This window comes from Oncorhynchus keta, chromosome 8 (genome assembly GCF_023373465.1).
Source record: "Oncorhynchus keta strain PuntledgeMale-10-30-2019 chromosome 8, Oket_V2, whole genome shotgun sequence".
Classification (NCBI taxonomy): Eukaryota; Metazoa; Chordata; class Actinopteri; order Salmoniformes; family Salmonidae; genus Oncorhynchus; species Oncorhynchus keta.
In genome coordinates, this window is record NC_068428.1 from 37,938,403 (window position 1) to 37,951,648 (window position 13,246).

At 45.7% G+C, this 13,246-nt stretch overlaps 1 protein-coding gene and 1 long non-coding RNA gene across 15 annotated transcripts in view; both read right to left on the minus strand.

The window, feature by feature from the left end:
- The window catches only part of LOC118378319 (neurexin-3b-like), a 778,567-nt gene that overhangs the window by 167,127 nt on the left and 598,194 nt on the right, over positions 1–13,246 (minus strand). The gene's annotated exons all lie outside the window — the stretch shown is intronic.
- On the minus strand, positions 6,272–6,907 carry LOC127931436 (uncharacterized). Its single transcript, XR_008141150.1, has 3 exons — positions 6,869–6,907; positions 6,638–6,670; positions 6,272–6,604 (listed from the first exon to the last, which is right to left on the minus strand). It is a non-coding gene; the product is annotated as an uncharacterized LOC127931436 (long non-coding RNA).

Below are 13,246 nucleotides of genomic sequence, written 5' to 3' on the forward strand. Positions count from 1 at the left end.
ATCTCAGACGATATGAAAGAGAGGTTGAACAGGCTGGTAATAGGGGTTGCGACAATGGCGGCGGATAGTTTCAGAAATAGAGGGTCCAGATTGTCAAGCCCAGCTGATTTATACGGGTCCAGGTTTTGCAACTCTTTCAGAACATCTGCTATCTGGATTTGGGTAAAGGAGAACCTGGGGACTGTTCGATGCTATTGCAGTCCGCCACAGGATGTTTTTGTGCTGGTCGAGGGCAGTCAGGTCTGGAGTGAACCAAGGGCTATATCTGTTCTTAGTTCTGCATTTTTTGAACGGAGCATGCTTATCTAAAATGGTGAGGAAGTTACTTTTAAAGAATGACCAGGCATCCTCAACTGACGGGATGAGGTCAATGTCCTTCCAGGATACCCGGGCCAGGTCGATTAGAAAGGCCTGCTCACAGAAGTGTTTTAGGGAGCGTTTGACAGTGATGAGGGGTGGTCGTTTGACTGCGGTTCCGTAGCGGATACAGGCAATGAGGCAGTGATCGCTGAGATCCTGGTTGAAGACAGCGGAGGTGTATTTGGGGGACCAGTTGGTCAGGATGACGTCTATGAGTGTGCCCTTGCTAACAGAGTTAGGGTTGTACCTGGTGGGTTCCTTGATGATTTGTGTGAGATTGAGGGCATCTAGGTTAGATTGTAGGACTGCCGAGGTGTTAAGCATATCCCAGTTTAGGTCACCTAACAGAACAAACTCTGAAGCTAGATGGGGGGCAATCAATTCACAAATGGTGTCCAGGGCACAGCTGGGAGCTGAGGGGGGTCGGTAGCAGGCAGCAACAGTGAGAGACTTATTTCTGGAGAGAGTAATTTTCAAAATTAGTAGTTTGAACTGTTTGGGTATGGACCTGGAAAGTATGACATTACTTTGCAGGCTATCTCTGCAGTAGACTGCAACTCCTCCCCCTTCGGCAGGTCTATCTTGACGGAATATGTTATAGTTGGGTATGGACATCTCTGAATTTTTGGTGGCCTTCCTGAGCCAGGATTCAGACACGGCAAGGACATCAGGGTTAGCAGAGTGTGCTAAAGCAGTGAGTAAAACAAACTTAGGGAGGAGGCTTCTGATGTTGACATCCATGATACCAAGGCTTTTTCGATCACAGAAGTCAACAAATGAGGGTGCCTGGGGACATGCAGGGCCTGGGTTTACCTCCACATCACCCGCGGAACAGAGAAGTAGTAGTATGAGGGTGAGGCTAAAGGCTATCAAAACTGGTCGCCTAGAGCGTTGGGGACAGAGAATAAGAGGAGCAGGTTTCTGGGCATGGTAGAATATATTCAGGGCATAATGCGCAGACAGGGGTATGGTGGGGTGCGGGTACAGCGGAGGTAAGCCCAGGCACTGGGTGATGATGAGAGAGGTTGTATCTCTGGACATGCTGGTTGTAATGGGTGAGGTCACCGCATGTGTGGGAGGTGGGACAAAGGAGGTATCAGGGGTATGAGGAGTGGAACTAGGGGCTCCATTGTGAACTAAAACAATGATAACTAACCTGAGCAACAGTATACAAGGCATATTGACATTTGAGAGAGACATACAGCGAGGCATACAGTAATCACAGGTGTTGAATTGGGAAAGCTAGCTAAAACAGTAGGTGAGACAGCAGCTAATCAGCTTGCACAACAACAGCAGGTAAGATGGCGTTGACGAGGCAACGGAGCCGACAGATAAAACAAACAAGCAGAATGGAGTACCGTGATTAATGGACAGTCCAGCGTGCATCAGCTATGTAGCCAAGTGATCACTGTCCAGGGGGCAGCGGTGGATGGGGCAGGGAAGCTGGACTGGCGAGTGTTATCCAGGTTAAAAAACTAACAATGACTAAATAGCTTGTAGCTAGTTAGCTGGTTAGCTTCTGGAGGTTCTTGAGTGTGTTCTAAAAATTAAAAGTAATAGCGATTCCGTATCTCTTTGGATGAGGCAGGTTTCCGGAAGGTATAAACAAATTAAAAAATCGTAAAGAGATAGAAAGTACAGATGGGTCCAGTGAGTGTTTGGGACGCGGCGATGCAGACGGTTAGCAGGCCTGTGCTAACAAGCTAACAGTTAGCAGGCCGGGGTAAACAAAGTAGCAGTTAGCGGACCTGGGCTATACAAGCTAGCAGTTAGCAGGCCGAATTAGCAAGCAAGGTGATAGCAAGGGCTAGAGAGTTAGCCTTTGGGGGACGTCGCGATGGGGTGAGTCTGTTTATTCCTCTTCATGTGGTGACATCGATAGACCGGTCGTGGGCCCGGGTATTGTAGCCCAGGAGTATGCTACGGTGGTAAGCACAGGTGCTCTGGCCGGGCTGGCTTCAAGCTAAGTGGGTGGAAACGCTAGCCAGGAGTAATCATCCGGGGTTGCGGTTTAGCTCGATAGCTAGTTGTGAAGATCCAGCTGAAAAATGTTCCGTTTGCGGTGGGAATCCGGGGATAAAAAATAAATAGGTCCGTTATGCTCTGGTTAGCGTCGCGTTGTTCGAACTGGCAAGAGCTTTTCGAGCTAAAGGTTAGCTGATGACCGGTTAGCTGAAGACCGCTAGCATAGCTGGTGGTTAGCTGGCAAGCTTCAGTTGAGGGGTTCCGGTTCCGAAGTAAATATAAATACTTTAGGAAAAGTAGCTACATTGGGTGAGGCGGGTTGCAGGAGAGTATTTGGAAGCTTAGGTTTAGCAAAATGTTTTTAAAGATATGCGAAGAAAAATATGTAAAACGAAAAAGAAACAATATATACAGGGGACACGATACGACAGGACGACTTACTGCTACGCCATCTTGGTTTGAAGTGTGTGGACCATGTTAATTCCTTAGTGATGTGGACACCGAGGAACTTGAAGCTCTCGACCCGGTCCACTACAGCACGGTCGATGTGGATAGTGGCATGTTCGACCCTCTGTTCCACACTTTGCTTCCGAGGCTACCAAAGGCTACCAAAGGCGACAGAGACAGAGAGAGAGCTGTGAAGGTATTTAGGGGTGTCTCTGGAGGTGATATGGAGCCTAGCTTTGTGTCTGAAAAGCTGCCTGGCATATCGATCCCACGGCCCTGTGATCTTTCATTACTCTTCTGGTCAGAGCAGGCGTCTCATCAATCACACTGACTAACAGACTAACAGATTCAGACGTACACAGAGGAAATGAGAAAATAGCCGCAGGCTTGACGTCTTTCTCTAGACAAAGTTTATAGTTTTGATCTGTGAGAGGAGTGTCATCCTGTCTGTCAGTTTAACCTTGCTACTGATGAGTGTCAGATGCACTGGGATTTACAACAGTTACTCTGAGACTCATAGAGCTGATACCTTATACAGAGAAGAGAAGTGAATTGATCAGCTGGGAAGTACAGTACACACAAAATGATCAAAAGTATTGCCGAACATCTCATTCCAAAATCATGGGCATTATTGTGGAGTTGGTCCCCACATCCACTTGTCGGGGAAGCCTTTCCACTAAATGTTGGAACATTGTCGCGGGAACTTGCTGCCATTCAGCCACGAGCATTAGTGAGGTTGGGTACTGATGTTGGGCAATTAGGCCTGGCTCGCAGTCTGCATTCCAATTCATCCCAAAGTTGTTTGATGTGGTTGAGGTCAGGGCTCTGTGCCAGCCAGTCAAGTTCTTCGAAACCGATCTCAACAAACCATTTCTGTATGGACCTCGCTTTGTGAACAAGAGCACTGTCATGCTGAAACAGGAAAGGGCCTTCCCCAAACTGTTGCCACAAAGTTGGAAGCACAGAATGATCTAGAATGTCATTGTATGCTGTAGCATTAACATTTTTGGGGCTTAGCCCGAACAATAGAAAATAGTCCCAGACCATTTTTCCTCCTTCACCAAAATTTTTGCTACGCATTGGGGCAGGTAACGTTCTCCTGGCATCCGCCAAACCCAGATTCGTCTGTCAGACTGTCAGATGGTGAAGCTTGTTTCATCACTCCAGAGAAAGTGTTTCCACTGGTCCAGAGTCCAATGGTGGTGAACTTTACACCACTCCAGCCGACACTTGTCATTGTGCATGGTGGTCTTAGGCTTGTGTGCGGCTGCTCGACCATGGAAACCCAACGAACAGTTCTTGTGCTGATGTTGCTTCCAGAGGCAGTTTGGAACTCAGTGGTGAGTGTTGCAACCGAGGACAGACGATCGTTGGCGGTCCCGTTCTGTGAGCTTGTGTGGCCTACCAGTTCACGGCTGAGCCGTTGTTGCCCCTGGACGTTTCCACTTCATAATAACAGCACTTCCAGTCGATAGGGGCAGCTCTAGCGAGGTAGAAATCTGACGAACTGACTTGTTGGAAAGGTTGCACCCTATAACGGTGCCATGTTGAAAGTCACTGAGCTCTTCAGTAAGGCCATTCTACGGTCAATGTTGGTCTATGGAGATTGCATGGCTGTGTGCTCAATTTTATACACCTGTCATCAACGGGTGTGGCTGAAATAGCCAAATCCACTAATTTGAAGGCGTGTCCATATACTTTTGTGTATATATAGTGTATGTGAACAACCAATTTAAATTTGACATCCTGTCTCTAAGAGGGACAACAACACTACTTGACAAAATAACAAAGTAGTAGTGAAATGTGAAATTCAGTGGCATATCTATGGTGCCAACACACATCCACCAAGGCTAGTCTGATCCTGAATATATTCATAAATTTCCATCCTGTGAGAGACGCAGACTCGGTCTCGATCTTTAAGTCTTTATTGAAGACTCATCTCTTCAGTAGGTCCTATGATCGACTGTATTCTGGCCCAGGTGTGTGAAGGTGAACGGAAAGGCACTGGAGCAACGAACTGCCCTTGCTGTCTCTGCCTGGCCGGTTCCTCTCTCTCCACTGGGATTCTCTGCCTCTAACCCTATTACAGGGGCTGAGTCACTGGCTAACTGGTGCTCTTCTGTACCGTCCCTAGGAGGGGTACGCCACTTGAGTGGGTTGAGTCACTGATGTGATCTTCCTGTCCGGGTTGGTGCCCCCCTTTGGGGGTGATGCTGGTCATATTTGAACATCTTGGCCATGTTCTGTTATTATCTCCACCCGGCACAGCCAGAAGAGGACTGGCCACCACACGTAGCCTGGTTCCTCTCTAGGTTTCTTCCTAGGTTCCGGCCTTTCTAGGGAGTTTTTCCTAGCCACCGTGCTTCTACACCTGCATTGCTTGATGTTTGGGGTTTTAGGCTGGGTTTCTGTACAGCACTTTGTGACATCAGCTGATGTAAGAAGGGCTTTATAAATACATTAAAATTATTGATCGATTGATCCTTCCTTCTCTCTCTTTCTTTTCTTTCTCCCCCTCTTCTTACTCAAACTCGCCTTACTTCCCCCCCCTCCCTCCCTCCCTCCCTCCCTCCCCTACTAAAGGTAATGTGAAGTCATGCATTTTCAACAGAGCTGCTTTGGAACACAGCCATCTGTCCACCATGTTGTCGAAGAGAAATGTAAAGTTTAAAAAAACAGACACTGTGTTTCTCTTTGAACTGTTTTCATTGTGAACCATGAACATGTAGATCAAGGGGACTTGCAGAACCAGGGGGAAACAACGGAATTATCTCTCTCGCTCTCCTGGAGAAGATGGCAGACTCAGCGCATGCTATATTACCTTTCCCAGCATGCATTGGTGTCGGGGTTGTTTGACTGAAAGCCACATCTCCCCTTGGAACCCTCAGATCATGTTTGGAGTGTCAGCACCGCAGTTCCTCTGTGTTTGTGTTTGAGACACGTTCTTGTAAACAACGTGTTTGTATGTGTGACTCTAAGAGCATAAGGTCTCTGTAGCGATAGCGTCAGACAACATGGCTGGAGAGTGTGTGGGAATGTTTCAGGAGGATAGAGAAAAGGATGGTTGGCTGCCGAACAACGTCTTCAATTATTGATCAACACGGTGCCCAAATCCCATGTCCCAGTTCCATAATATCCTCTATGTCAACACCGGAGTGGCACTGCTGTCACAGCCAATATTAACACAGTCACATGACAAAGGTCTAGTTTCATTCTATATGAGTGATATTTAGCTGATGATCATACAAATGGACTGCCATCACTCATCTACCTCAGTATAAATGTACTGCCATCACTCATCTACCTCAATACAAATGGACTGCCATCACTCATCTACCTCAATACAAATGGACTGCCATCACTCATCTACCTCAATACAAATTGACTGCCATCATTCATCTACCTCAGTACAAATGGACTGCATTCACTCATCTACCTCAGTACAAATGGACTGCCATCACTCATCTACCACAGTACAAATGGACAGCCATCACTCATCTACCTCAATACAAATGGACTGCCATCACTCATCTACCTCAATACAAATGGACTGCCATCACTCATCTACCTCAATACAAATGGACTGCCATCACTCATCTACCTCAATACAAATGGACTGCCATCACTCATCTACCTCAATACAAATGGACTGCCATCACTCATCTACCTCAATACAAATGGACTGCCATCACTCATCTACCTCAATACAAATGGACTGCCATCACTCATCTACCTCAATACAAATGGACTGCCATCACTCATCTACCTCAATACAAATGGACTGCCATCACTCATCTACCTCAATACAAATGGACTGCCATCACTCATCTACCTCAATACAAATGGACCGCCATCACTCATCTACCTCAATACAAATGGACTGCCATCACTCATCTACCTCAATACAAATGGACTACCATCACTCATCTACCTCAATACAAATGGACTGCCATCACTCATCTACCTCAAAACAAATGGACTACCATCACTCATCTACCTCAGTACAAATGGACTGCCATCACTCATCTACCTCAATACAAATGGACTACCATCACTCATCTACCTCAGTACATATGGACTGCCATAACTAATCTACCTCAATACAAATGGACTGCCATCACTCATCTACCTCAATACAAATGGACCGCCATCACTCATCTACCTCAGTACAAATAGACTGCCATCACTCATCGACCTCAATACAAATGGACCGCCATCACTCATCTACCTCAATACAAATGGACTGCCATCACTCATCTACCTCAGAGGCTATGTCAAGTCAGTATAACATGGATCATACAGTGATGTCTTCTGAAACAGCTGCACAGGCTTTTATACAGTTAACGTTAGTATATTGCAATTTCTGTCCATATTTCCTTGGAGAGAAAATAATATGAAAGAGTAATATTACAGAGACTGATGATATCACGCTCATGAGTAATAACCATGTCAATGCTGATCTTTTCCACTGAGGTACTGGAACCTCAATATAGACCAATGCATCCTACACAAACACACACATACACACACACACACCAGGTCAACCGGCCCTGTGTGCCTCTCATCTTATCCCCCTGATATCACTGACGGTTCCAAAATTACACCCTGTTCCCTACATTGTACAACACCGGCTCCGACGCTCATCAGATGTGGCAGGGCTTGCAAACTATACAGACTACAAAGGGAAGCACAGCCACGAGCTGCCCAGTGACACAAGCCTACTAGATGAACCAAATATCTTCTATGCTCGCTTCGAGGCAAGCAACACTGAAGCATACATGAGAGCATCAGATGTTCCAGACGACTGTGTGATCAAATCAAATCAAATGTATTTATATAGCCCTTCTTAAATCAGCTGATATCTCAAAGTGCTGTACAGAAACCCAGCCTAAAACCACAAACAGCAAGCAATGCAGGTGTAGAAGACTAATCTCTTCAGTGGGTCATATGATTGAGTGTAGTCTGGCCCAGGAGTGTGTGAAGGTGAACAGAAAGGCTCTGGAGCAACGAACCGCCCTTGCTGTCTCTGCCTGGCCGGTTCCCCTCTTTCCACTGGGATTCTCTGCCTCTAACCCTATTACAGGGGCTGAGTCACTGGCCTACAGGTGCTCTTTCATGCCGACCCTAGGATTGGTGCGTCACTTGAGTGGGTTGAGTCACTGATGTGATCTTCCTGTCTGGGATGGCGCCCCCCCTTGGGTTGTGCCGTGGCGGAGATCTTTGTGGGCTATACTCGGCCTTGTCTCAGGATAGTAAGTTGTGCTGTGCTTTGGCAAAGTGGGTGGGGTTATATCCTTCCTGTTTGGCCCTGTCCGGGGGTATCATCAGATGGGGCCACAGTGTCTCCTGACCCCTCCTGTCTCAGTCTCCAATATTTATGCTGCAGTAGTTTGTGTCGGGGGGCTAGGGTCAGTTTGTTATATCTGGAGTACTTGTCTTATCCGGTATCCTGTGTGAATTTAAGTATGCTCTCTCTAATTCTCTCTTTCTCTCTTTCTTTCTCTCTCTCGGAGGACCTGAGCCCTAGGACCATGCCTCAGGACTATCTGTCATGATGACTCTGTCCCCAGTCCACCTGGCCTGGCCGTGCTGCTGCTCCAGTTTCAACTGTTCTGCCTGCGGCTATGGAATCCTGACCTGTTCACCGGACGTCCTACCGGTCCCACACCATGTTGGCCATGTTGAGTTATAATCTCCACCCGGCACAGCCAGAAGAGGACTGGCCACCCCTCATAGCCTGGTTCCTCTCTAGGTTTCTTCCTAGGTTTTGGCCTTTCTAGGGAGTTTTAGTTTCTGGGGTTTTAGGCTGGGTTTCTGTACAGCACTTTGAGATATCAGCTATTTTTATAAATTTGATGATGATGAGAAGCACGGTGGAAAAACCTGACGGTTGAATAACTGTCTGCTCCGCCTCCGACCGCAAGGCACTACAAAGGATAGTGCGTATTGCCCAGTACATCACTGGGGCCAAGCTTCCTGGCATCCAGGACCTCCATTCCAGGCGGTGTCAAAGTAAGGTCCAAAACAGTGCAAATAATCCAGCCAACCTAGTCACCCAGGGCCTCAACATCATGTTCTAAAACTGTTGTGAGCAGAACCTAAGCAATCAGCATTAACTACGAGCAAGTGATGGCATTCACAGCCGACCTCTCAGACGAGCTCCAGCTAGCCGTTTCTACACAATAGGATGCATGTTCTCTTGTCTGGAATGGGCTTTTCAATTACCCACAACTTTTTCCATCTGAATCAAAGTGGGGAGGCTCAAGCGGGTAATGGAATTCATTGTGCGATTGCAGCATTAAAAAGCCTGTCTGATTGCCTGGTACTGTATGCTGGATCTGAAGGCTGTTTGGAAGAGTGGGAGAGAGACTGGGAGGGAGGGAGAATGGGAGGGAGGGAGAATGGGAGGGAGGGAGGGAGGGCGAGACAGTGTATGTTGAAGTGTTAGAGGTGTCAGGGAGGAGAGGAGTTGAGGGAAGAAGAGCAGGAGAGGTGAGGAAGATAGCAGAGGAGAAGATGGGAGGAGTGTGTGTTGAAACAGCCTCTCGGTGATTGCATGTGACGAGGAACCTATAGATCTGGATCATGCAGACAGCAGATAGAAATAGGTAATGGAGAGAAAATAAACAAATACAACCAAATACAGCCCTGTGCTGTCCAACATGATCTATTTATTGACTATTGTTAGGTTGTTATTTTCAGAGTAAATAACTCAATGGACACTAGAGAAGCTTAACCAAGTTTAATACTTCCCAAAGGGTCGATACAGCTGCATCCAGACATTACATGTATTAGTTATTTAGGCACTCCTCCTTCTCTCCAGTCCTTTCATCTGTTATGGTCCGACAGGAAGAGGAAGTGATGTGTTAATAAGCCATTCCTTCTCCCTTAAGGTCACCTGACCTCAACCCCTTGATGTCTAATCCAAAACTCTCCACCCGTATCACCTATAGTATTCCTGTGACTGCCTCCTGTCCACCCAGCACATTCCAAAGCCATGTGTCTCCTACAGATAACCATTAACTTCTGATGTAACAACCATTCACTATCACTCCTCAGATACTATAGTATTACTGATGTAACAACCATTCTCTATCACCCCCCATATACTATAGTATTACTACAACCAGTCTCTATCACCCCTCAGATACTATAGTATAACTGATGTAACAACCATTATCTATCACCCCCCCCAGATACTATAGTATTACTGATGTAACAACCATTCTCTATCACCCCCCATATACTATTGTATTACTACAACCAGTCTCTATCACCCCTCAGATACTATAGTATAACTGATGTAACAACCATTATCTATCACCCCCCCCGAATACTATAGTATTACTGATGTAACAACCATTCTCTATCACCCCCCAGATACTATAGTATTACTACAATCATTCTCTATCACCCCCCAGATACTATAGTATTACTACAACCAGTCTCTATCACCCCTCAGATACTATATAGTATTATTGATGTAACAACCATTCTCTATCAACCCCCAGATACTATAGTCTTACTGATGTACCGACCATTCTCTAGCACTCAGATACTATAGTATTACTGATGTAACAACCATTCTCTATCACCCACCAGATACTATAGTATTACTGATGTAACAACCATTCTCTACCACCCCCCCAGATACTATAGTATTACTGATGTACCAACCATTCTCTATCACCCCCAGATACTATAGTATTACTGATGTACCAACCATTCTCTATCACCCCCCAGATACTAAAGTATTACTGATGTAACAACCATTCTCTATCACTCCTCAGATACTATAGTATTACTAATGTAACAACCATTCTCTATCACCCCCCAGATACTATATTATTACTGATGTAACAACCACTCTCTATCACTCAGATACTATAGTATTACTTCTGATCTACTGTATCATGTCTCTAGTATAGAAATTGTAAAAGTTTACTCCAGAATCCAACACTATATACACCAAAAGATACGTCCCTCATTACAACACCGAGACATCTGAACACCAACGTGCACAGAAATACCCATCTTTTTTTAGACTATGTCTCAAAAGGATTTAGTGCCGAGGTATACTCTCTTTCTCTCTCTCTCTCTCTCTCTCCCGCTCCCTCTCCCTCTCCCTCCCTCTCCCTCTCCCTCTCCCTCTCCCTCTCCCTCTTCCTCTCTGTCTGTGTGGCATGTCCTGGGTAAGCTTTACCTGCAGCTATCTACATTCCCTGGCGTGATACTGTGTGAGTCACTAGCAACACATCAGTCCCTGGGCTGCAGGGGGCTTTATTATGGGTTTAAGAGGAGAGGTGACATACCGTACAGTGCTTATACAATCTTCTAGAACACACCACAACACGCAGTGACCATGCTACAAGTTATAGCGCTTCACCGGTGATTCCTCGCGGTAGGTTTAATCACTTTTTAAACAGTTAATTTTTAAATGTTGCTGTGCTGTTATAAAACTCTGAGCTGTTGTTAAGAAAGTGTTAATACAGTAAGCTACTTGGCTGGAGCCTCTGTAACTACGGAAACGCCAGTGCTTTTCTGTTTTTTGCTTTGCATAAGCAGTAGTCCTTAAACGGTCTATACCAATTTGAGAAAAATGGGTATTAACGGTTCTCTAGTCTATAATGAGGGAATTATTCAGTGCGTCCTAGAGCTCAGCCATTTAAATCGTCCATTTTATTAGATTATTAGACAAACTGGATAAGAAACAATGTGATAATTTCAGCTCGACAAAAACAAGCCTTGAGCTAGCTGTTCAGAGACAGAGAGTGAGAGAGAGATGGAGAGAGAAAGAGTGAGCGAGAGGCGGAGAGAGAGAGTGATTAAAATTAGGCCTCTGAATCTTTACTCTCTTTATAAGAACCTGTCATTATTGCTGCCCAAATCATCAAGCAAAAAATATACCATTACAGCAGAAGTGACTTGTACAGAAACATAGAAATAGAATGACTAGAATGACCACAACAGGATATTTATTTCCTATTTCTATGGTACCAACTAGCCTTACCAACAGCTTTTGTATAATATCAAGGCATAATACAAATAGATGCTTTAAAGATTTGAGGATTACAGAAATAAAACGTAATTAATAGTTTGCGTGACTCCAATTACTTAAAAACCAGATAACGCCTGTTCTCTGTACCTTTTCCAATTCCATTCTTCGTTCTCATTATAAACCTATCAGCTCCAAAGAGCAGTCCCACAGAGCCCTGTCGGCCATGTCTCAACCATGTCTCGGCCATGTCTCGGCCATGTCTCGACCATGTCTCGGCCATGTCTCGACCATGTCTCGGCCATGTCTCGGCCATGTCTCGGCCATGTCTCGGCCATGTCTCGGCCATGTCTCGACCATGTCTCGACCATGTCTCGGCCATGTCTCGGCCATGTCTCGGCCATGTCTCGACCATGTCTCGGCCATGTCTCGGCCATGTCTCGACCATGTCTCGACCATGTCTCGGCCATGTCTCGGCCATGTCTCGGCCATGTCTCGACCATGTCTCGGCCATGGTAGCTAGCTAATCTTCAACGTCCTACTGTGTGCTGTTGCACCGTGGCTGATCCTACAACAACATCAGCTTACTGTCCTAAAGGCTAAAGGATCCCTGAGGGTCTGGATAGTTGAGAAAGACCTTTGGTTAGACTTTAGTCCGGTCACTGCGCCCACACACACGCACACACACACACACACGCACACACACACACGCACGCACGCACACACACACACACACACGCACACACACACACGCAGCGCACATGCACACACACGCACACACACGCACACACACAAGCGCACATGCACAAACACGCACACGCACACGCACAAACACGCACACGCACACACATACGGACACGCGTGCGCACATGCACACACACACACATGCACTCACACACACGCAGAGACAAGCACACACACATACTGTAATACTTGTACCCTTTTCTATTTGATTGAGCAGCAGCTGTCATTTTGAATAATTATCTATAACGGATCATGGATGGATAATGAATGGCTTTATTGAAGGCACTGTGTTTGGAGGTCTTGGGCTATCAATGAGCTAAGGTCATTCTTATATAACCTTTACGTAAGTCATTGAGAACCAATTCTATTCTACAACAATTTGCTGACATTTACATTCAACCATTATAGGATGTAAATACAGTGGGGAAAACAACTATTTTAAACACTGCCCGATTTTGCAAGTTTTCCTACTTACAAAGCATGTAGAGGTCTGTAATTTTTATCATAGGTACACTTCAACTGTGAGAAGAAAAAATCCAGAAAATCACATTGTATGATTTTTAAGTAATACATTTGTATTTTATTGCATGACATAAGTTTGATCACCTACCAACTAGTAAGAATTCCGTCTCTCACAGACCTGTTAGGTTTTCTTTAAGAATCCCTCCTGTTCTCCACTCATTACCTGTATTAGCTGCACCTGTTTGAACTCGTTACCTGTATAAAAGAAACCTG